Source organism: Hippopotamus amphibius, chromosome 1 (assembly GCF_030028045.1).
Source record: "Hippopotamus amphibius kiboko isolate mHipAmp2 chromosome 1, mHipAmp2.hap2, whole genome shotgun sequence".
Taxonomy (NCBI): Eukaryota; Metazoa; Chordata; class Mammalia; order Artiodactyla; family Hippopotamidae; genus Hippopotamus; species Hippopotamus amphibius.
In genome coordinates this window covers 24,991,749-25,018,407 of record NC_080186.1, presented here as the reverse complement: position 1 = coordinate 25,018,407, position 26,659 = coordinate 24,991,749, and positions in this window count along the sequence as shown.

Below are 26,659 nucleotides of genomic sequence, written 5' to 3'. Positions count from 1 at the left end.
TGTCATCCCCACCCCTTGTTTCTCTGAGGTTTGATCAACTCAACCTCCACCCCCGCCCACACCCCCCTCCCAGCCACTCCTGCTGGAGCCACCGATACCCTTGGGCTTCACGATGGGCCTTTTCTTTCTTTTTTCTTTCTTTTCTATTACAGGATATTGAATATAGTTCCCTGTACTATATAGTAGGACCTTGTTGTTTATCTATTTTATATGGAGTAGTTTTTAATCTGCTAATCCCAAACTTCTAATTTATCCCTCCTTTACCCACTTCCCCCTTTGGTAACCATAAGTTTGTTTTCTGTGTGTGTGAGTCTGTTTCTGTTTTGTAAATAAGTTCATTTGTGTCATACTTTTTTTGTTTTAACAAATTTATTTGTTTATTTATTTATTTATTCGCTGAGTTGGGTCTTCGTTGCTGCACGTGGGCTTTCTCTAGTTGTGGCGAGCGGGGGCTACTCTTTGTTTTGGTGCATGGGTTTCTCATTGCGGTGGCTTCTCTTGTTGTGGAACACAGGCTCTAGGCGCACGGGCTTCAGTAGTTGTGGCACATAGGCTCAGTAGTTGTGGCACATGGGCTTAGTTGATCCTCAGCATATGGGATCTTCCTGGCCCAGGGGTCAAACCCGAGGCCCCTGCATTGGCAGGCGGATTCTTAACCACTGCACCACCAGGGAAGCCCTGTGTCATACTTTAGATTCCACATGTAAGTGATACTACGGGCCCTTTCTTAGTCTTTATATTTCCAGGCCCTTCTGTAGCAACTGACACTCTCAACAGATAAATTACTTCTTGAAAAAACAAAAATTTGTTTTTTCTTAAAACGTAAAGGAAATATATGCTCCCCAAACACATACTTATTGCAGGAAAGAAAGAAAAAGGAGAGAGAAAGAGAGAGAGAGAAAGAGGCAGGCTACTAAGAATTAGAAAGTGGTCATTAGCACAAATGAACTTATCTCTGAAACAGAAACAGACTCACAGACATAGAGAACAGACTTGTGGTTGCCAAGTCACGGGTGGGTGGGGGAGGGATGGATTGGGAGTTGGGGATTGGCAGATGCAAACTGGTATATATAGAATGGATAAACAAGGTCCTACCATATAGCACAGGGAACAATATTCAATATCCTGTGATAAACTATAATGGAAAAGAATATGAAAAAGAATGTATATGTATGTATAACCGAGTCACTTTGCTGTACAGCAGAAATAAACACAACATTGTGAATCAACTATGCTTCAATAAAATTAAATTAAAAAATGGTCATTAAAGAAGCGAGAAAATAGCACGTGTCAGGATGTGGAGTCATTTCTCCTGCATCACTGGTGGGAGTGTAAGCTGGCACAACCACTTGGGAGCACAGATGGGCATTAGTGGGGAAATTCCAACATTCACCTGTCCTATCTGGTAGTCCCCTCTGTGCCAGTGTCACATCCCCTTAGCTCACCTTTAAGCCACAGCTGTAGTCCCCCTCCCTGCCACCCAGCTCAGGACTCACCTGTGGTGACAGGTCCCAGCAGAGCACAAAGTGCACATTTTTCTGTTTTCTGCCCACAGTTTTCTCCATTGGGTGGCTGGAGGTGGGGGTGCTCAGTCCATCCACAAGCACAGCCTGGAAACGCAGGGAAGTTAACATCCCAGAGGCAGCCCTTGATCAATAGGGCTCAGGAGCCTGCAGATAAATGCCCCTGCTGTCCATCCTCCAGGCCCACAATGCCGGGATCCAGCCCCCAGCAGTGACCTCAATATTTCTCCCTTATGTTACATGTTCCTCTTTCCCTGTCTTACTCTCCTGCTTCCTGGCACGACTCCTCAAATAAGCATCCCTTTTGTCTCAGGTTCTGCTTTGGGGACCCAAACTAAGACAACTGTGACCCAGCAATTCCATTCCTAGTTCCATATTCAAGAGATAACCGTGGGACTTCCCTGGTGGTGCAGTGGTTAAGAATCCGCCTGCCAATGCAGGGGGACACGGGTTCGATCCCTGCTCCAGGAGGATCCCACATGCCGTGGAGCAACTAAGCCTGTGCTCCACAACTATTGAGCCTTTGCTCTAGAGCCCATGAGCCACAACTATTGAGCCCATGTGCCGCAACTACTGAAGCCCACGTGCCTAAAGCCTGGACTCCCCAGCAAGAGAAGCCACTGCAATGAGGAGCCCGTGCACCACAATGAAGAGTAGCCCCCACTTGCCGCAACTGAAGAAAGCCCGTGTGCAGCAACAAAGACCCAATGCAGCCAATAAATAAATAAATAAATACTCTATAAACCATATTTTAAAAAAACAACCTTACCAGGTACATCAGGAGACACAAGAATGTTCCTGATGGCACAAAAGCACTGGCAGAAGAACAGACACAGAAATTCTAGAATAATATACAATGGAGTACTATAGAGCAGTCAACATGAATGCAATAAGGTTAAATGCAACAGTATGGATGGAATTTAGCAACATAATTTTGAGTGATAGGAGTATATCACTAAATATCATACTCAACATGGTATCCTTTTTATAAAAATTAAATACTAGAAAAAATATATATACTTTAGGGAAATAGGTATAGATGTGATAAAACTACATAAAAAGGAAAGCAAGAGAACACTGAGCACAGGATTCAAATTCACTTTGGATGGATTGAAGTGCGGAGGACCAGACTGGTAGATGCAAGTTCTGATCAGTGTTTTATTTTTCATATTGGGCAGTGATTCCATGGATTGTTTTATATTATTAAAGTAAACAAATACATAAATTCATAAACAATTTAAGGGGGGCCTCGTATGGACCAATGATGAGAATGTGTACTATACACCCAACGATTATGATAAACCTAACTCTATGTACTTGAGGTCCAATAAAAAAGTAAAACAAGATTATTGTTTAAAAAAAAAGTTTGTAGTATAGTTAACAGTAATGTACCAATGTTGGTTTCTTAGTTGTAACAAATGCACCTCGATAATGTAAGGTGCTAACAGTGGAGGGAAATGGCTGAGGGGTACACAGAACTCCCTGTATTATATTGTAAATTTTCTGCAAGCCTAAAATTATTCCAGGAGAAATGACTTATTAGCAAGGGAAAAAAAAAAACCTCACAAAAACGAAAATACTCTTTCCTTGGAGTAGGACTTGAGGTTGAACTTCCAGCTCTGCTTCTCCTCAGGTCTTCCTTGATCCCAGGCAAGTTACTTCACCTACTTGAACCTCAGCTTTCCTCTTCCATAAAAAGTGAATAATGAGGCCATACAGTGCTGATGAAAATATTAAATGAGATAATCTACAGAAAGTCCTGACCCGTAGCAGATGTTCAATAGATGTTTTCTAAAGAAACCATCTGACACCTGGACCCTGTCTGCATCCTCCAGTGTGGTTACTGCATCTCTAGTTTCACTTCTATGGGTTTAATGCAAGAAACATTCGAGAGAGAGAGAGAAAAAAAGTAAATTCTGGAGATAAATTGACTGTAAAAAAATTAAAGAATAATTCTATATCTCTTAAAAAAAAGGGGGGAAGAGGGTGAATTAAAATAGCAAAGAAATGGAGATGTTTTAGGAGTGAAAGCATCTTAGAGGAAACTGTCTTACTTGGGAGAAGAACAAAAATGTCAATGTAGACTTTCTTGGAGAAATATAAATGAAAGTTCTTCAGTTATCAATTAAAGGGTATCTGTTAAAGATTAGAAATAGGAAAACATAATTTCCAATCTGGCTGAGGAAAATAAAGGAGGTAAGTATAATTTGACAAGTCCTAAAGATAGCAAAAAGAAATGCAAAGAAAGCATAAAAAGCAAAGGTAGAAATAAGACCAAGTATATCAGTAGTCCCAATCATATGAACAGTAAAACACACTGGTGGGAGACAAAGAGGTTCTGATTGGATTTCTAAAGCCTAGCTATATGCCATTTACAAGAGGAATCGTGAAAAGCAAAACTACACATAAAGGTTGAAAATAAAAGAATAGAAAAATTACACCAGGTAAATACTGACTGAAAGGAAGCAATGTACTCATATTAATATCAGGAAAACTGAATTAAAGCAAAATAACATTATAGGAAGAAAGAAGAACATTTGGCACTGATGAACGTTATAATCTACCAAAAAGATTTAAAATTATTTATCAATTTGTATGCACTTTAAAAAAGGGTTTTGAGGTATATAAAGCAGGAACGTACTGAAGTAAAGGGAGAAACTGACAAGTCCATAATTATAGTAACAGATTTAAAAACACACCTCTCAGAAATTAATAGTTCAAGTAGATGAAAAGTTAATATATTATATAGGATAATGCGGACGGATTTACTTGGCATCTATTCTCTTACCCTAGTGTGCAGAAGACGGAAAGCGAAAAACTGCTTCCCAGAGTCTCTTACAGCGAGTGTTCCAGATGCGGATTTGTTTCCACCACTTGGTGCCACAGTGCAAGATCTGGAAGGTGGATGAGAGGCAGAGATCATTGTCCTTTCCCTTGGGCTCTCATTGCTTATAAGCGGAATCCTAGAGCCACAGAGATTTTCTGCGTCAGTGTCTGGCCTCTAGTTGTGTGAATGTTGGGAAGTAGAGCCAGTGTTCTCAGTGCTTGTGTCCAACTCCGGCTTGTTACAACACTGCGTTGTAAACATGGCTCTAGGGATAGATAGCATCCCAGAGACCCAGCCTCAAGTGCACTCCTACATCTCTTCCAATGACTTGGTAAAAACTTCAGGCTCATTTTGCTTAAAATACCTGGAGTGGTTTCTGTCTCGTGCACTGAACACTGATTTATACAGATTCAAATTACAATAGGGACTTCCCTGGTGGCGCAGTGGTTAAGAATCCACGTGCCAAGGCAGGGGACATGGGTTTGATCCCTGGTCCGGGAAGATCCCACATGCCGCAGAGCAACTGAGCCCATGCGCCACAGCTACTGAGCCTGCGCTCTAGAGCCCTCGAGCCACAACTACTAAGCCCACATGCTGCAACTACTGAAGCCCACGCACCTAGAGCCCGTGCTCTGCAACAAGAGAAGTCACTGCAATGAGAAGCTTGCACATGGCAACAAAGAGTAGCCCCTGCTCATAGCAACTTGGAGAAAGCCTGTGCGCAGCAACTAAAGACCCAACACAGCCAATAAATAAATAAATAAATAAATAAAGATTACTATAGATTACTATGGATTTGAAAACATGATTGAAAAGCTTTAATATACAAAGAGGCAAGAAAAGCTTATACCATTAAACTGAGAATTTACATTATTTCAAGCACACAACAAATATTAACAACTGACAATGTAACAGCTCACAAGGGAAATCTTAAACATTTCTCAAAAAGTCAACATCATATACTATTTTATCTCACCACAGTGCAGTAAAATTACATTTATTTTCAATAATAACATGTACCTTTAATTTTTTCATTTATTTGAACCCTAAATGTACACATAAACCTCTAAATTATCCATGAATTAGAGAGTAAATTATAACAGAAATTATAGGATATTTATAGCTGAATGACAATAAGAGCATCACCATTACCTATCAGGTCTTGTAGGATGCAGCTAAAGAAGTACTTAGAGGGACTTCTCTGGTGGCGCAGTGGTTAACAATCCGTTTGCCAATGCAGGGGACACATGTTTGATCCCTGGTTGGGGAAGATCCCACATGCTGCAGAGCAACTAAGCCCGTGTGCCACAGCTACTGAGCCTGTGCTCTAGTGCCCGTGAGCTGCAACTATTGAGCCCATGTACTGCAACTACTGAAGCCTGCATGACTAGCGCCTGTGTTCTGCAACAAGAGAAGCCACTGCAATGAGAAGCCTGCGCACCACAAAGAAAAGCCCCTGCTCCCTGCAACTAGAGAAAGCCAATGCAGCAACAAAGACCCAATGCAGCCAATAAATAAATATACATTAATTAATTAATTCAAAAAGTACTTAGAGAAGAATCTATAGCACTAAGTGAATTAATTATGAATAAAAATATTTTTTAAAATGAGCTGAAGGTTCAGGTTACGAAGGAATTAAAAGAACAACAGTAAACCAAAGGAAGTTGAAGAAATCAAATAACGAAAGAAAGAACAGAAGATAATGAAAGAGAAAATACACTGACAATGGAAATTCCCTGGCAGCCCAGTGGTTAGGACTCAGTGCTTTCGCTGCTGGGGCCTGGTCAAGGAACTAACATCCCACAAGCCACGTGGCGTGGCCAAAAAAAGGAAAAAAAGAAAATACCACCACCAACAACAAAACAGAGATAACAAACAAATGTCTAATTCTTTGAAAAACACCCTAGAAAGACTGATCAGGAGAGAGAGGAAGAGAGCAAGCACAAACAGTATCAGGAATGAAAAGGGGACTATAACTGATACAGCAGAGGTTTTTTGAATCATGGGGATATTATGGACAACTTTGTGCCATTAAATTTGAAAACCTAGATAAAATGGACAAATGCTAGGAAAATATAAATTACTAAAATTGTTTCAAAAAGAAATATAACTGAATAAACCAATAGTCATTTAGTAAATCAAGGTAGTAGGAAAATGTCTCGTTCACCAAATGGCACCACATAATTTTCCAGTGAATTTCATCAGCTATTATATAAGGAGTTGAAAATCTGCACACAATGTCCCAGATGTCAGAAAAAGAAGAAAATCTACCTAATTCATATTATAAGAATAGGACAACCCTGACACTGAAACTAGAAAAGGCAGAATAAGAAAAGAAAATCTTTAGCCTATCTTTCTCATAAACATAGATGAAAAACCTGACTACACTGTATCAAATCAAATGTGGAATGTGCTTTTTTTTTTAAATCATACCTAAGTAAGGGCTGTCTTAGTAATGCAAAGATGGTTCAACATTAGAAAATTCTATCAATGTATTTTATCACATTAACTGTTTTAAGCAGAAAACTATCAAAAGATATGGAGAAAACATACAATGAAATTCAAGAGTCATTAATGAAAAGAGTACTTAGTAATTTAATAGCAGAAGAGAACTTCCTTAATGTAATATATATTATCTACCAGCAGTCTATAGCAAAAATTTTGAAACTTTAGAAATTTACCATTTAAGTAAAAAAAAAAAAATTTGCCATGCATCTATTCAATATTGTACTAGAAATTCTAAACAATGCAATAAGATTAAAAAAAGAAATATGAAATACAATAAATAATGCAATTTACATAAAAGATGAAAATAAAGGGAATTATAACTCTCATGCAAGAAGAATTTGTCATTATTTTCAGACTGTATGATTATACAGTTACACATAATTACAAAAAAATCAACAGAAAAATTATTACAATTAATAAGAGAGTTCAGTAAAATTTCTGGATACACAATCTGCAAAATATAATTGCCTTCCTTTTCACGGGTAATAAACAAGTGGAAAGGTAATAAGAAAAAAAAGCAACAAAAATTACAAAGTACAGAATAATTTAATAAAAATGCACAATATTTTGATGTTGAAAAATCACAAAAATGAATTGAAAACCTGAAAGTATAGAGAGAAATATGTATCATACTTTTAGGTTAGAAGACTCAGTATTATACATATTCAATTATACCTCCAATCTGTAAGTTCAATGAAATTTTAATATAAATCTCAAAAGAATTCTTTGGGGATCTTGAAAAAATGATTCCACCATTCATATGGAAGAATAAAGATACACAGATAGCTAAGACAGTTATGAAAAATAGGAACCAAGTTGGGGGCGGGGCTTGGTTCCCGTAAGATATCAAGATGTTATCACAAAACCATAGAATTGAAATAATGGCATATTAGTCAGGAATAGACAAATTGATAAGTGGAATAGAACAGAGAATCCAGAAATAAACCCAGGCATTATTGGGAACCAGGTATACAGCAGAGATGTTGTCATGAATCAATGGACGAACAAGCAAACAATTCAGTAAAGGACGTTGGGACAAAACCTGGGCAAAACCTTGGTTATTTTGTGTGACAATGAGACATTTTAAAATATTAGGAGATAGTGAGACTGGCTGGGTTTCTAAACCAACTTACTAACCTTGGGCAAGTTACTTAATCTCTCTGTGCCTATTCCCTCATCTCTAAAATAGGGATAATAACAGTACTTAACCTCTTAGACTTGGTGTAAGAATTAATATAGGTAAATTAAAAGAGGTCAACATAGGATTAATATAGGTTAAGGATTTAGACCAGTCCCTGGCTTGAAGCAGCCCTATGTGTATTAGCCACCATTGTTCTTTTATCCTCTATGCCAGGTGATACCTTCACTCCCCCTGTCTTTGCCCAATGATGGGAGACTTTCATTATCTAAATGGACAAGAATAACAGTCCACTTGGTCTTAAGGGTCCCAGTCCACGTCTCTGCCATCACGGCCAACGCATTCCGTAGTGGGAGGTCATCTTGTTCCCCAAATTTTTTCTTTAGAGCAGTAATTGCGGTCATTGATGACATCCAATCTCAACTCTTACCTCATTTGTGACCCTGGCAGCCATATCATGAGAGTTTCAATACGGATCACACGACAACATTTTTTCTTTTCTTTTCTTTTTTAAAGTAAACTTTATTTTCTAGAAGAGTTTTAGATTTAGAGAGAAATATTGAAGATTAGTACAGAGAGTTTCCAGATACCTGGCACTCAGTTTCCATTACTAACATTTTCTTGCTTTTTTAATTCAACATTATCTCTTTGAGATAAATCCATGTTAATCTATATATATTTAAATGTATTCATTCTAACTAGGTGCAGTAATCCATTGATCTGGAAGCTTCTCAGGGTCTCACATGGCACAGGTTCAGTGCTGGAGAATTCCATCTCCCACTCAGTGAGGTCTACCAAATCCCTGGTCTGGGACTTCCCTGAGAGTGCAGTGGTTAAGAATCTGCCTGCCAATCTAGGGGACTTGGGTTCGAGCCCGGGTCTGGGACGATCCCACATGCTGCTGAGCAACTAAGCCCGTGAGCCACAACTACTGAGCCCATGTGCCACAACTACTGAAATCCGAGTGCCTAGAGCCCATGCTCTGCAAGAAGAGAAGCCACCACAACAAGAAGCCAGCACACCTCAACAAAGATCTGATGCAGCCAAAAATAAATAAATTAATTAAAAAAAAAAGGAACATTAGCAATTATTGCCAAGGATACAAATAATTCTAAAAAAAAAAAAAATCCCTGGTTCTGCAGTGAAAGTATTTACTTAGTCATAACGTTATGTTATAAATGTCATTTGGTTTTCAATGTTAAGAAATACATACAGACAAAGTATGGCGAACTGAATTATACTTACAAGAGAGAATGTACATGCTACAAACCTTAAAGCAAAAGTTGAGTTGATGGAGGAAGGCAGAAGTGGGGAGGGGAGATCAGGGAAGTTATTCACTTCACACAGAAGAGAGTCAAGAGATACAATCTACAGAAGAAACAGACATTTAAGACTATTATTTAAACTGATACAGTTCACCCTCCATATGTTCCTATTCCAGGCCTGGATTCAACCAACTTCAGATGGAAAATATTTTTTTAAAAATTTCAAGAAAGTCCCCAAAAGCAAAACTTGAATTCACTGGGCACATGCAAAATATTTACACAGCATTTACACTGTACAAGATATTATATGTAATATAGAGAGGACAAAGTGTTTAGGAGGAGGTACAGAGGTCACATACAAATGCTGTGCCATTTGAGATGAGGGACTTGAGCAGTGGGGAATTTCAGTGTCCCTGGGGGCTGGGGAACCAAATCCCCCACACGGAGAGACAACTGTGACAGCAACCAATGGAAAAACAAAAAAGACAGATATAAAAAACAAGAACTGGGAGGAGAAAGGAGGAGAGGTTGACTGATGAAGTCACAGAGCAGGTAGTCAACAGATACTGTTAACTTTAATAAACCAAGCAATAGAGGCATGAGTGTATTATTCATAGTTATACGAATTTAAAAAAAACAGAGAAAGAGAGAAAGAAAAGAAAAAAGAAAGAAAGAAAGAAAGAGAAAGAAAGACAGAAAGAGAAAGAAAGGAAAGAAAGAAAAAGAAAGGAAGGGAGGGAGGAAGGAAGGAAAGAAAAAGAAAGAAATTTGCTCCCCACAGTTGGGGAGTGAGAGGACATTTTTAGCTTTTTATTTCTAACCTTTCTGTTGGGCTTGGGTGTGCATTTTCATCTATATGAATTATATTTGAGATAATAATTAAAATTAATAACTGAGCAAAAATCTATATCTGATTCTGACATTCCTCTAAAGCTTCAGGCACTTTCAGTAACTCCCCATCGCCTTATGATCAAGTTTAAACTCTCAGGCAGGCAGGCAGGCAGGCAGGCAGGCAGGCAGGCAGGCAGGCAGGCAGGCAGGCAGGCAGGCAGGCAGGCAGGCAGGCACTCAAGGCACTTTGTCACTGGGCGCCTCCTCCGGGAAGCCCTCCGGTAGGGGAGGGCGCCCTCTGCCGGAGCAGGGACGCCAGCACGCCTGGGGTACAGCCCTTTGCGTATCAACAGACTCCGCCCCCATCCCGCTCTCAGGGCTCTCCGCGTCACGTGGTCTCAGCCTCTTTACTGCTGCGGGTGGAAGCCCGAGATTGGGAGCCCGGAGACCCCAGGTGAGAGCATGTGGGCGGGTGGGGGCTGGGTTCCCTGAGCGGTGGCGGACTGCCGGGTAAGGCCTGGAAAGCTGATTGGAGTGTCATCAGACCTGGCCCAATGTGAGGGGGACGGTAGGAGAGATGGGAATTAACTTCCTTCAGTGTCTAGTTCGGTTCGGAGTGGTTTAGAGATGGGCTTTCTGTCGGGGAGAATCCCGGCTCTTCTTACTTGCGCGTGTCTTTGGGCGAGTCACTGAATCTCAGTTTCCTCACCTGTGGTTGCCAGCATGAAATGAAACAATGCACAGAAATAAGTGATTAGTAAATGATAACTGCTGTTACTATAGCGCATTTAAGCAAAAGTGTGAACTCTCAGAGAGGGGAAGACCGTAAAGGTGGTTGTAGCTTAGCTCTGTTTGGAGACAGGCCTCCCCTCCCTCACCTAGGGTGGCATGTCCTGCAGGAGTGCTTACGCCAGTGGTACCAGAGTGCCCTGGAGGTGCCACCTGTAAGGGAGGCTGCCTCCCGGGTTCCCACTGGCCTGGTGTTCTGAATGGGCTGGCGGATCAGACCTTCTGTGATGAAGTCTCCTTCTGTCTCCACAGGGCCTGCCTTCTGGTTGGGTCTTCTGTAGGTGCGCCTGCATGTCTCAAGAGGCGGCTGCAGGGGGCTCCAGTACAGAGGACCCCGTTCTCAGTCTTCACAACGGCTGTGGGTTCTTCCAGGAGGATGTGGAAGAACCCAGCTCCATGTCAGGCCTGGCACCAGACCTGCCAGGAGAAAGCTCTGGGGCCCCAGTTTGGGCTGGCAGCAGGGAGAGGGCCCTCAGGGCAGAGGCCCATCAAGGTGCCAGCTCCCAGGTGGTGGGTGCTCCTGAGACTAGCCTGGAGGCCAAGGCCCACCTGATGGTGCTGGGGCTGCAAGCTGCGGGGCAGAGCCAGGATTCGGTGCCCGGCCCCAGGCTTCGTGTCCAGCTGCCCGCAGTGCCTGCCCAGGGCAGGGCTCAGGTCTGCAAGAGGCTCCAGATTACTCTGCATGATGTCTTAGCTGGAAGTTGGCCCAGGAACCTTTGTAGTGTGTCTGTGGGAGCAAGAAAGAAAAGCAGGAAGTCTGAGGCCCTATCAGAGGATGGGGAGGGGGCAGGTAGCCTCTTGTGGCTTGGTCAGAGCCCTGGGGGCGGAAAGCCCCAGGCTCTGGGAGACTCCCCTCAAGGTGCTGATGTGGAGTCCTTGGGAGGCCCTTGCAGTCCTCTCTCTTGCAGGGACACTGGGTCTGGCTCTGGAGATCCAGGTGGAAGCTGGGTGGGCTATACCTCAGGGACTGAGAAGTTTGAATGTTTGCTGGCTGCAGAGGGCAGGGTCCAGGCAGGCAGCCCCTGTGACCCTGTCAGGTCCCCACTGCCCAGTGGAGGGGAGTCCCTTCAGCTAGCTGCCCAGGATCCTCCACGGAGCCCTGCACGGTGCCTGGGAGGGTCTGGAAAGGCTTCCACAGAGCAAGAAGAAGCCAAGCACATCGTGGGGCCTGGCGGTGATGATGGCCCTGCCGCCTCACACAACCAAGAGGAGCTGGAGGTCAAGGCTCAGCCAATGTCTGGGGGGTTGCCAGGACAAGGACTCACTGCTTCCACTGATACCCCCACCAGCTCCCTGGAGCCTGCAGCCAGCAGGGCTAGCTCGGGCCCGTCCACGGTGCCGAGAAGATCCAGGTGTGCTAAACAGTTGAGAAGGGGACTGGTGTCCCATGCCCAGGACCAGGGCACTGACAGATGCCCAGAGAACTCCAACCAGGACCAGCCAGAGGAATCCAGCCCAGGAGGCTGCTCCAGACCGGTAAGTCGAGTCTCAGAGGTTGAGAGGAGAAGGGCATCATTATCTTTTGGAGTCAGTGAGTCCTGGTTTCACATCTTATCTCTGCCCACTTCCTAGTTGAGTGACCCTGGAATATTTTTTAACCTGTTTCCTCATCCGTAAAAAAGGAATACTAGTTCCAATTTAATGGAGTTGTTTTGAGGATTAAATGAGGTGACGGTGAAAACGAATATGCCCAGCATAGCATAAGGCACAAGGTAAATCCATTTATGTTAAATTTGCTTTTCCTTGAGTGTTATAATAGCCCTGTAAGATAGGCATTAGCCTTATATTTCCAGATGGGGAAACTGAGGCTCAGAGAAGTTAACAAACTTCTCCAAGCTCACACAGCAAGGGAGTCAGGGCCCGGCCATGTTCCCTGTATTCACTGCTTCCTTTTCCATTGTTCTTTTACTGATAGTAATAATTGTCATTTTATTAATAATCATAGCTGACATGTTTATACACCAAAGGCAGAGGATGGCATTACCTGTGTTTGATGTATATTTCTCACAAAGTTGAATTTTTCTAAGTATTTTATTTACAATATCGTGTTAGTTCCAGGTGTACAGCACAGCAATTCAGTGATATATATTCTCTTTCAGAGTCTTTTGCATTATAAGTTATTAAAAAATATTAAGTATAGTTCCCTGTGCTATGCAGTGGGTCCTTGTTGGTTATCTATTTTATATATAATAGTCACATAGTTAAATTTTTATCACATTGATTGAATATGTATTATGTGCTAAGTGCTTTTGGTTTAGTCTTCACATAAAGCCCAGAGAGATAAGGTTACAGGCCCAAGGTCCCACAGCTGGTAAATGGCAGAGCCGAAATGCAGACCCAGGCGTCTGTCTGGAGAGCTTGCTGCACTGCTTGTGCATATTCCCCGCTAGCATCACAGCAGTAACAGCAGCTTACTTGCAAGCCTGCTTGCAAATGCTGGGTACTGTTCTGGAGCACTTTATCTTCAATCTTCCTAACAACCGTATAAGGTAGATGCTAATGATATATACCCATTTTAACGCTGCGAACACTGAGGCTCAGACAGGAAAGTGACTATGTCAAGACCAAACAGCAAACTAGTAGGATTGGGATAGGAACTAATGAGCTGCCTGTGTGATTTACCACTATTTGGTACTATAATTACATTAGAAATGCTATTACATTGTCTTTGCAAACATCACTCAAAAACATTAATTTTTAATAAAAAAAATAATGTGTTTATCATAGAAAATAAGAAATAAAAATCCCCATAATGACAACATTCAGAGCTATCTCCTGTTGACATTTTGATATATGTCCTTTCTTCCGTCTTTTTCCTATGCATATATATCTTTTCTTTGCCTAGAAATGGGATCATGCATGTCAAAATTTATAACTTGATTTTTTATGTATTAAAAAAATTGTTTTACAATGAATTTGTTAACACAGAATGAGGAAATCCCTTTTAATGCCTCCCGGCCCAGTTGCCCTTTATCTGATGTTAACGGTTAGGATCCTTCCAGTCTCCTTTTTAATGAACTTCTATACATATATGAACATCTGTGTATATATTTTATTTATTTATTTACTTACTTATTGGCTGTGTTGGGTCTTTGTTGCTGTGCGCGGGCTTTCTTTAGTTGCGGTGAGCGGGGGCTCCTCTGCGTTGTAGTGCACGGGCTCCTCATTGCCGTGGCTTCTCTTGTTGCGGAGCATGGACGCTAGGCGTGTGGGTTTCAGTAGTTGCAGCACATGGGCTCAATTGTTGTGGCTCACGGGCTTAGTTGCTCTGCGGCATGTGGGATCTTCCTGGAGCAGGGATTGAACCCGTGTCCCCTGCATTGGTCGGCAGATTCTTAACCACTGCGCCACCTAGGAAGCCCCGAACATCTGTATATTGATTGCACCTTTTTATATATAGGTAGGCTCATGCCGTGCCTCCGTGTTCTGGGACTTGTACTTTAATTTTCAAGTGCTTTAGTATTTGAAGATGTTTCCAAGTTGGTACATACAATTTTGCCAAATCTGTGCTTTCCCTGAACCCTGCATCATAGCTGTCTACAGGCACTGCCAGGACCAGAGGATGGGCTGGGACTTCCTTTTCTCATTTCCAGCCACTGTCATGTAGTTGAGCGCACAAAGCCCAGAGGCCGACAGACTGGCATTCAGTCCTGGTTTTGCCGCTATCTGAATGTGACCTAAGCAAGTGGCCTCAGCTTTCTGACTATAATTTCCTCATCTGCAAAATGGGGGTACTAAAAGTACTAACTTCATAGGATGGTGTGAGGAGCAAATGAGATGACATGTATGTGTGTTCAGTATTTAGCACAATGCCTGGTACAAGAAAAAAACTCAAAAATGTTACCTGTTATTTTTTTTAAACACATCTTTATTGGAGCATGATTGTTTTACAATGGTGTGTTAGTTTCTGCTGTACAACAGAGTGAATCAGCTATATGTATACATATATCTCCCTACCTCCCACCCTCCCTATCCCACTCCTCTAGGTCATCACAAAGCACCAAGCTGACCTCCCTGTGCTCTGCAGCAGCTTCCCATTAGCTATCTTATTTTACATTTGGTAGTGTTACCTGTTATTGATATATACAATTTTGTCCTACTCTAAGGACTGCTAGGGTGAACACCCCTGTGCATCTGGCTTCTCCCCTTTCAGATTATTTATTTGGGCCAGCTGCCTAGAATTGTAATTCCTGGGTCTGCAGTGTTTTGAGGGGGTGTTTGAGCTTGGTGGTGGAGCCAGGTACCTGCCCACCTTGACTGGAAGCAGCCCACAGCTGCTCTCTCCTCCAGGCCCCATCCTTGACTCTGCAGCACAGCCCATCATCCCACAGCTTCCCAAACAACCCGTTGCCATAGCAACTGGTGTCAGCTGCAGAAGAATTGAGGCTGGCCTGTGACAGGGACGGGCGGGTGGCTGAGGACAGGGCTGAGTGGGGCGTGGGCAAGCGTGAGCAGAGTGTCCAGCTGGTCTACATCCCCTTTCAGGGCCCTGGCACCTTCTCCTGGAGGCAGCTTGGCTCATGTCAGGGGCAGATAGACAGGTTCAAGGTCAGGCTCTGTTTCTTACAATGGAGTGACTTTAGATGAGAGAGATGTCTCTTCTCTGAATGTTAGTTGCCTCCTCTATGAAATGTGAGAATCGGCTGGGCCCCAGAACTGCTGGGAATCTGGTATGAGAGGCTGGCTGTGTTGTATTCTTTTGGTTTGAGATAGAGACTCTTGGAGAGAGGGTGGGGAAGTTGGTTGAAGTGCCATTTTCTTCTCTATTTGATCCCCACAGTGGTCAGTGAGGTCTGGAGCCACTCAGTGGGTGGGCTAGCAGGGGACATGGGGAGGGCAGCTCTGCCAGTGCCCCTGCTCTGCCTGTCACAGCTCAGGAGGCACACAACTCCTCTGGCCCCACCTAGGCTCCCATGCTCAGGTACCCTGCCTGTAGCTACAAAGCATCAGGAGGTGTGTGAGGGAGGAACATGTCTCCAGCAGATGGACCGCCTAAGAATAGCTCTTTTAAGTGCTTACTGTATACCAGGAGCTTCACATAGGTCATCATGTCATGTTTAATCCTCACAATAGTATGAAAAGTCAGTATTAATACCTTTGTTTTGCTGATTAAGAAAACTGGGATTTAGAGAAGCTAAGTGACTCACTCAAGATCACACAGGAAGTTAAGTGGAGAGTCAGGATTTGAATCCAGGCCTGTGCAGTTCCACTGCGTACTCTGAGTCAGGCTGCCAAAGGCCTGGCTAAGGGATTTAGATTTTTATGGGACTTCATTTGTTTAACAAACAGGGGTTCTCCTCCGGGATCTCACAGTCCAGTGTGGGGAGACAAGTAACCAGAGCTGAGAGACAGATTGAAGCCTAGCAGATTCTGGATACCCAGAGAGCAGTTGAGTCTTCCCTGGGGAGGAGTGGGTGGGAGAGCTTGGAGGTAGGGTAAGGTAAGAGGAGGGGCTGTAGGACCTGGGTCTGGGCAAAGGAAGTGGGTGTGCAATAGACAGAGAAGGTAGGAAGGGCATACTAGAAAGAGGACAGAGCACATGTAAAAGTACAGAGGCAGGAGGCAGCTTGGAGCATCGCAGGAGTGGAGCAGTAGCTGGGGTAGGGTCAAGAGAGGAGGGAGATGGGAAAGATCAGCAAGAACAACATTGCTTAAAGGGAAGTGGAGGGACCGAAGTGTGGTCATGTACCAGGAGGGAATCCCTCAAGGGCAGGAGCCAAGGAATCTTAACAGCATCAAAGTTTACAGAGAGAGCTTGCTGCGTTCGAGGCACTGTTCCAGGAGCCTTGGATATGGGTAGTGATCCTTGCATTAACACTATGAGGTTGATACTGGTATTATCCCCATTTTACTGATGAGAAAACTGGGGCACAGAGAGGCTAAGTAACTTTCCCAAGATCACACAGATCCTAGGTGTTGGCAGCAAGTATCCTACTGCATGAATATACCACAGTTTATTTATTCCCTGACTCCACGTGGACGTCTGGGTTGTTTGCAGTTTTTTGCTACTACATATGGTGCTGCTACAGTGAACAGTTTTGTATGTTTCTTGGTACATAATGGGCAAGAGTGCCTCCAGGGAGTATTCCTGGGAGTAGAATTGCTAGGTTATAGGGTATACACACATTCAACTTTGCTTAAACAGTGCCAGATGTTTTCTAAAATGGTTGAAAAAGGTTTATATTCCCACCAGCAGTGCAAACTCCCAGTAGCTCCACATCTTTACCAGCACTTGATATTATCAGACTTCACTTTTTTTTTAAGGGTATGTATGTATGTACATACGTATGTATGTACTGGCTGCATTGAGTCTTTGTTGCTGTACATGGGCTTTCTCCAGTTGTGGCGAATGGGGGCTACTGTTTGTTATGGTGCACAGGCTTTTCATTGTGGTGGTTTCTCTTGTTGCAGAGCACGGGCTGTGGGCACACAGCCTTCAGTAGTTGTAGCACATGGGCTCAGTAGTTGTGGCTCATGGACTCTAGAGCGCAGGCTCAGTAGTTGTGGTGCACGGGCTTAGTTGCTCCACGGCATGTGAAATCTTCCTGGAGCAGGGATCGAACCCGTGTCCCTTGCATTGGCAGGCAGATTCTTAACCACTGCACCACCAGGGAAACCTCCAGGCTTCACTTTTTGCCAAAGTAGGGATATGCTGTGGTGTCTCAATGTTGTTTTAATTTTCATTTCACTATTACTAAGAAGAATCTTTGTATGCATTCTGGTCATTTCTGGTTAAGTCCTGCCAAAAACATTTTTTTTGGTTGTTTTAACTTTTCCTTATTGATCTGTAGGAGTTCTTTATATATTCTAGATACTATTCCTTTGTCAGTTATATGTTTTGCAAATATATTCTCCCAAAGTGTGGTTCATATTTTGCTTTCCTTATGGTGTCTGTTGATGGGTAGAAATTCTTAATTATTAAAAATTGTTTTATTGTGGTAAAATATACATCACATAAAATTTACCTTTTTAACCATGTTTAAGTGTACAGTTCAGTGGCATTAAGTATGTTCACATTGCTGTGCAGTCATCACCACCATCCATCTCCAGAACTTTTTTATCTTCCCAAACTGAAATTCTGTACCCATTAAACAATAACTCTCCATTTTCACCTCCCCCCAGCCTTTGATAACCACTATTCTACTTTCTGTCTCTATGAATTTGACTATTCTTAGTACCTCTTATAATCGAAATGGTACAATTTTTGTCCTTCTGTGACTGGCTTATTTCACTTAGCATAATGTCTCCAAGGTTCATGTTGTAGCATGTGTGAGGATTTCATTCCTTTTTAAGGCTGAATGACATTCCATTGTATGCCTTTACCACATATTGTTTATCCATTTATCTGTTGATGAACATTTAGGTTATTTCCACCTTTTAGCCCTTGTAAATGACGCCGCTGTGAACATTGGTGTACAAATGTCTACTCAAGTCCCTGCTTCCAATTCTTGTGTGTCTGTACCCAGAAGTGGAAGCTGAATTGAATTGGAATTAAAAAGAGGTAGAATTGCTGGAGAAACTCCTAATTTTAATGTATCCTAATTTATATGTATCCTAATATATATAATCTTTTTAAGGAATTTCTTTCCTATGTCAAGATCATGAAGATGTTCTTCTATGTAGTGTTGTTTTTCCTTTCTGTAGACACTTAGATCATAGATGCTTAGGTCTATAATCTACTTGGAATTGATTTTTGTGAGTGATATAGGGTATATAATTTTTTTATATGGATACCCAATTGTTTCAACACCATTTACTGAAAATTCTGTCCTTCCCCAATTATATGCAGTGCCAGCCCTGTCATAAATCAAGTCTCCATATATGTGGGCTTGGATGTGGTCTCCCTATACTCATCTTGTTTAAAATTTCTTCTCTTATGCTTACATTATATATTAATTATAATAATTAATAATTATTATTAATTCATATTAATAACTCTTGATATCTAGCAAGAAAAGTCTCCCAACTTTGTTATTTTCAGGAGGATCTTTACTCTTTTTTTTTCTCTTTCACATAAATATTAAAATCAGCTGTCAATTTCCACACTTGAAAAAACCTGTTGGGATTTTAATGGGAAATATATAGAACCTGTAAATCATTTTAAGCACAACTGACATTTTTACAATATTGTCTTACAGTCCATGAACATAGTATATTCCTCCATTTATTTTGATTATCTTTATTGTTTTTCAGTAAAGTTTTATACATTCTCCATAAAAGTCTTGTATATATTTTTCAGATTTAATCCTAAATACAATATATATAACTCTTTGTTATGGAAAATTTCAAATATGTGTAAAAGTAGATTGAATTGGGAACTTCCTAGGTGGTGCAGTGGTTAAGAATCCACCTGCCAATGCAGGGGACATGGGTTCGATCCCTGCCCCAGGAAGATACCACATGCCGCAGAGCAATTAAGCCTGTGTGCCACAACTATTGAGCCTGCGCTCTAGAGCCTGTGAGCCCCAACTATTGAGCCCATGTGCCACAACTACTGAAGCCCATGCGCCTAGAACCCGTGCTCTGCAACAAGAGAAGCCACCAAAATGAAGAGCCGGTGCACCACAATGAAGAATAGCTCCCGCTCACCACAACTAGAGAAAGCCCATGTGCAACAGTGAAGGCCCAACACAGCCAATAAACAAATTAATTAATTAATTAATTAAAAAAAAAGATTGTGGAAAAAAAAAGTAGATTGAATTTCAAGCAGGGGTTGGCAAGTTATTGCCCACACTTTGGTCACCTGAACTGGTTTAGTAAATAAAGTTTTATTAGAGCACAGGCACAACCATTTGTTACACATATGGTCTATGGCTGATTTCCTGCCACAGTGGCAGAGTTGAGTGATTGCAGTGGAGACCATATAGCCAGCAAGCCTAAAATATTTTCTCTCTTGGTCTTTACAGAGAAAAATTTCTGGCCCTTGGTATGAAATCTCTTGTACTTATCACCCAACTCTAGCAACCATGCATTATTTTCCCTAAAGGTTGACCATAATTCCTTAATATCAAATATTTGTTTAATATCCAAATCTCCAATAGTTTTATAAAGATGATTATTTTTATATTTTGTCTTTTTAAAGTCAGGATCTAAATAAAATCTACATGTTACAGTTGGTTAATATGCCTTTTAAGCCTCTTTTAACCTATAGGTCTCTTTCCAATCTTGTTTTTCTTGAAGCCTATTTTTGAAGAACTAGGTTGTTTGTCTCATAGCTTATTGCAGTGCTGTGGTATAGAGAAACCTGTTCCTCTGTCTTCTGTATTTTCTGTGAATTGTTGATTAAATCTAGAGCTTTGATTAGATTTGGATTCAAAGTTTTGGGGCCGACTACTTTGTAGGTGGTGGTTTGGTCTTTCCATCAGAAAGCACGTAATGTCTGATTATATTTCTTTATATTTTTTTATGCATTATAAAATGGTAACTTTTAAAAATTGCGGTTTCTAACTAATGATGGTATATAAAATGTAATTGATTTTGCAGAAATCTTTTATTAATTATATAATTTATCTATTAGGATTTTTTTGTTGTTATTTTCTATGTATCATATAACCTGCAAATAATGAGTTTGTTATTTCCTTTCCAATTCTTACATCTCCTCCGCCACCTTTCATTACTGTTCTAGCCAAGACCTTTAGTATAATTTTGAATAGAAGTGGTGATAGCAGAGACCTCTGTCTTGTTCTGGATTTTAAAGGGAATGTGATCATTTCACCATGAGTGTGATGTTTGCTGTGTGATGTTTCCTTTATCAAGTTAAGGAAGCTCCCTTCTATTCCTGATTTGCTTGTTATTCTGAATGGACAGTACATTTTAACAAATGTATTTTCTGCATTTTTTAAGCTCTTTATTGGAGTATGATTGCTTTACGATGTTGTGCCCAGTTTCTGCTGTACAACAAAGTGAATCAGCTGTATTTACACATATATCCCCATATCCCCTCCCTCCCGTGGCTCTTTCCCACCCTCCCTATCCCACCCCTCTAAGCCATCACCAATCATCGAGTTGATCTCCCTGTGTTATGCAGCAGCTTCCCACTAGCTATCTATTTTACATTTGGTAGTGTATATATGTCAATGCTACTCTCTCACTTCATCCCAGCTGCCCCTTCGTCCCACACCCCATGTCCTCAAGTCCGTTCTCTACATCTGCATCTTTATTCTTTTTGAGATAATATGACTTTTATTCTCTTACTACTGTTAGTAAATTTAATGAGTTGGGTTTTTTAAATGTTAAATTAATCTTACATTTCTGGAATAAATACAAAATTGATCATGTTATATCTTTTTTATGTTTTCTGAATTCATGTTGGTAATATCTGGTTTGGAAATTTTGTATTTCTTTGATGAGTTAACTGGCTTGAAATGATTTATTCTCATACTGTCCTTGTGAGGTTTTGGTATTCAGCTTTGCAGCCTCATAGAATGAATTGTAGAGTGTTTCTTCTTTTTCTATTTGCTGCAGTAATTTGTATAAAATTGGAATTATTTGTTCTTTGAACATTTTCATAGAATCACTAGTTAAAAAAAAAGTCTGGACTGGTGTTTTCTTTAGGGAAGATGATTCCTTCCCTACTGATTCAGTTAATCCTATGCTTATAGGTTTATTCAGTTAAAAATCTTTTTTCTTGTGTCAATTTTTGGTAAGTTATATTTTTCCAGAAATGTATCCATTTAATCTGAGTTTTCAGATTTACTTGCATGTTGGCATGAAGTATTTCACAATAGCCTCTTATCTTTTCAGTATCGGTGCACTCATGATCACTCATTCTAAGTACTGTCTCGTTGTCCCGTCTCTCTTTTCCTTAATCTTGCCAGAGAATTGTCTGCTTTTTAGTCTTTTCAAAGATCCAACTTTTGGTTTTGTTGATCCTCTCCATTGTACGTTTTCAGTATCATCTTTCTTTCTGTTTATTCTCTTATTTTTATATCTTAAGAATGATGCTTAGTTCATTAATTTTCTTTTTCCTTTCTAACAATCATTCAGAGTTATAAAAGAACCTCTAATGATCATGTTAGCTGCATCCACACATTCTAATATATAGTTTTTCTTATCATTCAATTCTCAGTATTTCATAATTTTTATTACAATTTTTCCTTTGGCCTATGTGTTATTTAGAAATGTATTTCTTAATTTCCATTCATATGAGTTTCTTTCTTTACTTTCTCTCTCTCTCTATTTTTTTCTTTTTGTTATTGCTTTTTAACTTAATCATGTTGTGGTCTGAGAAAGTGATCTTTATCTGAGTCATCTGATGTGGTAGCCACTAGCCACTTGTGTCAGTTGAGCTTTTGAAAGTTGGCCAGGGGACTTCCCTGGTGGTCCACTGGTTACAACACCATGTTTACAATGCACGGGGCGCGAGTTCAATCCCTGGGAACTAAGATCCCACTTGCTGTGTGGTGCAGCCAGAAAAAAAAGGCATCCAGTGCAAATTGAGACGTATTGTAAGTGTAAAATACATGCTGGATTTCAGTGACTTAGTCACTGAAAAAAAGAAATTAAAATTTCATTAATAATGTTTTTTATTGATTACATGTTGAAATGGTAATATTTTGGATATTTGGATTTAAATATTAAATGAATTTCACTTGTTTCCTTTTACCTTTCTTTAATGTGGCTACTAGGAAACTTAAAACTGTAGCTAAGGCTCACATTTATATTTAATTGGACAGTGTTGGTCTAAAAAATACTAGTCTTTTGAAATTTGTTGAGATTTGCTTTATGGCTCAGGCTGTGCTTAATTTTCATATATGTTACGTGTATACTTGCAAAGAATATGTGTATTCTAGTTAAGAACAGTGTTCTGTATATGTACACAGATTAAGCTTCTTCATTGTTTTCGTTGAATCTTTTTATCCTTACTGATTATTTTGTCAGCTAGATTTAGCAATAGTTAGAGAAATACATTAAAATTTATGCTATAGTGGTGGTTTTGTCTTTTTCCTCATAGCTTTGTCAATTTTTACTTTATGTTTTTTGAGATTATGTTATTAGATACTTATACATTCAGAGTTGTTGTAGCTTCCTGGTGAAACTGCTAATCATTATGTAATGAGTTCTTTGCCTCTAATTATCTTTTGCCTTAAAGTGTGTTTTATCTGAGACTAGTATAGCTACAAAACTTTATTTTGGTTAGTGTTTGCCCACTCACATATTCCTCCATTTTTTTCTCTTAACCTTTTTGCATTGTTGAGTTTTAGAAATAGGTTTTACAAATATCTTATAATTGGATTTTTTTAAAGTTCTGATAATTCTTGTATTCATCTGAAATATTAGTCCATTTATATTTGTTGTAGTTACTGATTTATTTGACTCTATTCCTACTGTCTTGTTTTGTGCCTTGCATATATCCTGCATTTTCTTATACACTTTCTCCCTTTTATTACCTCCTTTTAGATTGATTACTTTTTCTTATTCTTTTTTATCCCACTAGTAGTTTGGAAGTTTTCTATGCCCTGTTTATTGTATTCTTTTGGTGGCTGTTGTAGAATTGTTAACACAAATAACTAGGCTATCAAACTATAAAGGAAGTTACTATCTTTATTTTCCTCTGAAGCAATATGACGATCTTGGAATGCTTTAGTTTCAAGCATGCACCTTCCCAGTTTATGTGCTGTTGTTATCTAGTAAGTTGGTCCTAAGTTATTTTTTTAATTCCACAAATTACACAAATATTACAGTTTCATATAATCAATGTTTAGATTTAACAACATAGTTATCGTTTTCTTTGCTCAGAATTCCTCTTTGCATCTCAGCTTTTATATCTGGGACCATTTTTCCTTCCTTCTGCCTCAAGTTCATCCTTTAACATTTTGTTTATTGAGAAAAATAAAATTATCAAGAAAAACAGTAACTGTCTTGGTTTTCTCTATGATATCTTTATTTTTTATTTTAAACTATTTTTTTGTTTTTTATAAATTTATTTATTTATTTATTGGTTGCATTGGGTCTTTGTTGCTGCATGCAGGCTTCTTCTAGTTGCAGCGAGCAGGGGCTACTCTTCATTGCAATGTGCGGGCTTCTCATTGCGATGGCTTCTGTTGTTGTGGAGCACAGGCTCTAGGCTTCAGTAGTTGTAGCACGTGGGCTCAATAGCTATGGCTCGCAGGCTCTAGAGCACAGGCTCAGTAGTTGTGGCGCGAGGGGGCTTAGTTGCTCTGAGGCATGTGGGATCTTCCTGGACCAGAGATTGAACCCATGTCCCCTGCTTTGGCAGGTGGATTCTTAACCACTGCGCCACCAAAGAAGTCCTAAACCATTTTTAAAATTGAAGTATAGTTAATTTAGTGTTTCAGGTGTACAGCAAAGTGATTCAGTTCACTGAATCTGTTCTTTTTCAGATTCTTTTCCATTACAGGTTACTACAAGATATGGATTATAGTTCCCTGAGTTACCTACTAGGTCCTTGTTGTTTATCTATTTTATATGTAGTAGTGTGTATATGTTAATCCCAAACTCCTAATTTATCTCCCCCCCCCGCCCCTGCTATCCCCTTTGGTAACCGTAAGTTTATTTTCTATGTCTGTGAGTCTATTTCTGTTTTGTAAATAAGTTATGGTATCTTTATTTTATCTTCATTCTCAAAAAATATTTTGTTTGGGTGCAGAATTGATAGTTATTTTCTTTAAGCATATTGAAAATATTATTCTGCTATGTTTTCCTTCCATATTACTGTTGACAAGTTAGCTGTTAGTCTAATTGCCATTCCTTTGTAGGTAAAACGTCTTTTTGTGAGAAGCAGGCATTATAGTGTTAGTGGTTAAAGGTGTGGCCTCTGGAATCAGAGTGCCAGGGTTTAAATCTCAGACCTTCGGTTTACTAGCTGTATGACACTGGGCAAGCTGATTAACCTCTCTGCACCTCTATGTGCTTCAGCTTCCTCTTCTGTAAAATGGGGGCAATAATAGTACCAGTACCTAACTCATAGGGTTGTGTTGAGGATAAATGAACTAACATGGAAAGCATTCAGAAGAGTGGTAGCACATTTTCAGTGCTATTAAAGTGTTAGATTTTTTTTCCCTCTCTCTCAGTGCTTTTAGAATCTGCTTATCATTGGTGTGGAGCAGTTTCACTATGAAGTGTCTAGGTGTAGATTTACTTTTCCTTAGGCTTTTTCAAATTCACCGAGCTTTTTGAATCTGTAAATTGTCTCATATCAAGTCCTGAAAATTCTTAGCCATCTATCTTCAAATACTCCCTCTGCTCAATTCTCTCCTCTCCCCTTCTGGAACTTTAGAATCAGAGTGATATTAGTCCTTTTCATTCTATCCTTTGTGTTTCTTTGATTGTGTTTCACAGTTTGTGCTGTAAATATGTTGGCTAATTTCTTTAAATCTATCTTCCAGTTCACTAGCTTATTTCAGCTGTGTCTAATATGCTATTAAACCTGTATAGTGACTTTTTAATTTTAATAGTTATCATATTTTTTATTTCCAGAAGTTGTGTTTTGTCCCCAACCAAATCTTCCCTTCAGATTATATATATATAACATATTTTATATATATGTTTTGCCCTTTCCTCTTATGTTGGACTTTGCATTTTATTTCTTTAAACATATTATACATACACATGTTGTGTTCTTGTCTGATAAGTCTAGTACTAAAGTCTTTGCTGGTCTGAATCTGTTGTTTTGGAGCCTCATAATGCTGGTATGTGGACCCCTGAGAACAGGGGCCAGTCAAAAGGTTTTAAACTGTGAAGGACCATTCTTAATCTCTTTGCTGCTTTCTTTCCCAGATGGCCTCTGTTTTCTCTTCCCCCCACCTCTTTCTCAATTTACTTTTTTGAAAGGCTGATTCATTCCCATGGTTAAAAAAAAAAAAGTGAAAAGTCTCCTTCCCAGCTCCCAGTCCCTTTCCTACTGGAAGCCTCTGTTATCCGGTTCCGATGGATACTTCCAGAGATATTTTATGCAGATTCGAGCAAATACAAATTAAAAAAATCTTTCTCTTTTTAAGGCGAATAGTAGCACACTACACACATTGTTCTGAACTTGTTTTTTAATTTAAAAAATATGTTTGTGATTATAAAAGAAACACATGCTCATTTTGAATAACGTAAATATCGAAGTGTCTACAAGTAGAAAGTGACAATCCCCCTGGAGTTTCATTCCCCAGAGATAACGTCTATTATGCATCTATAAATATATATTTACGTAAATGGGCTTATGCAACACATACTGCTCCATAACCTATTTTTTTCCTCCAAACAATACAGCTTGATATCTTTCCGTGAATCTTACCACATCTGTCAGTGCTCTCCACATAGCCCAGCAGTTAAATGCCTGGGTTTTGGAGTCACACAGAACTAGGTTCTAATCCTAGCTCTGCCGTGTAGGAGCTATGGGACTTTTCAAAGTCTCTCTGAGCCTCAGTTTTCTCATCGGTAAAATGGGGATAGAAATAGTACATAGTTTACGGTGTTGTTCTGAGACCTTAATAAGATCATGTATGACATGCTTCCTCCAGGGCCAGTTGCTTTATAAGCCCTCAATGAATGGTAGTTTTTATTACTACTCGCTCTTTTTTTTTTGTTAAAGATTTTTTGATGTGGACCATTTTTAAAGTCTTTATTGAATTTGTTACACTATTGCTTCTGTTTTATGTCTTGGTTTTTTGGCCCTGAGGCGTGTGGGATCTTAGTTCCCTGACCAGGGATTGAACCCGCACCCCTTGCACTGGAAGGCGAAGTCTTAACCACTGGACTGCCAGGGAAATCCCACTACTCACTCCTTTTAATGGCCACTTAGAATCCATAGTTTGATATGTCACCATTT